Below are 1,079 nucleotides of genomic sequence, written 5' to 3' on the forward strand. Positions count from 1 at the left end.
CTGGGACCTGGGTTAATGCAAATTCCAATTGTTTGTACATGCCTCCATTTGGGGGATGTTTTATCTTGTTTTTTTTTTTTAAAGGATTGCAGCAAAAGGATCGGGGCGATTCTGTAGCCAGACAGCCCGTATTATGAAGTGTGTCCACACACTTCATAATATGTATTTTACTAAAAGTCAGGTATGTATCTTACTCTTAGATTCGCTAGCAGAACCGCTGATGAATATTTGGAGTGTTAATTAAGTTGTATGTGGTTATACTAACTATCGGGGGCTAGACAAAGGGTCTAGCAGAACCACTTATTAATGTTTGAGCATTACATGGGTAACTGTAGGTGGCTAAACAGACCTACTATTTAAAGCATATTAAATAGTATTAGCCACGAACCTCTGGCTAAGGATCAGACTGGGCGAGTTTTGTGATCGTGGGTCCCACGCATAGCGGCCGCCGTGAGGCACCCTAAGCGACATCGATACTTATATTTACTCGTTCATTAGGAAAAGAGTTAACTAGAATAATCGAATGTCAGAATAATTAGAGACCGACAAACAACCAATTTGCCTTTCAACCTAAATTCGAGGTCATACTAAAATGGAGTCAGATTAGATAATAAAATGGAGTCAGATTTGAGTTAAATCTAAATTGAATAACTCTGCGCGCTGAAAAGACCGAACACGCAAGAAACCTTCATCCACTACTGGATACCTTCCTTGGGCCAAGTGTGTGGGCCTTACATCTTGTAATTCTGTTTTGAAGACACATCAATTGAACAAGAGTTTTACTGAAGAATTCCTTGGGCCAAGTGCGTGGACCTTACACCTGTATATAATGTACAATATAATAGTAGTAATTGAATATTTACAGTAATTAGTCATTTTTGGATTTTTTTTATTTTATTTTTTATTTCAAGATTAGGTGTTATACATACAGAAAATATGCAAAATACACTTACAGACAAAAAAAATCAACCACAACAAAAAGATAAACTCATAATCAAAATGACACCACTTGGAAGTGTTGCGTGTTTTAGGGTATTCAGTTTTTTTACATGTTTTCCTCTTCTTCTTTCCTCTTTCCC

Source organism: Sinocyclocheilus anshuiensis, unplaced genomic scaffold (assembly GCF_001515605.1).
Source record: "Sinocyclocheilus anshuiensis isolate Anshui unplaced genomic scaffold, SAMN03320099.WGS_v1.1 scaffold2823, whole genome shotgun sequence".
Classification (NCBI taxonomy): domain Eukaryota; kingdom Metazoa; phylum Chordata; class Actinopteri; order Cypriniformes; family Cyprinidae; genus Sinocyclocheilus; species Sinocyclocheilus anshuiensis.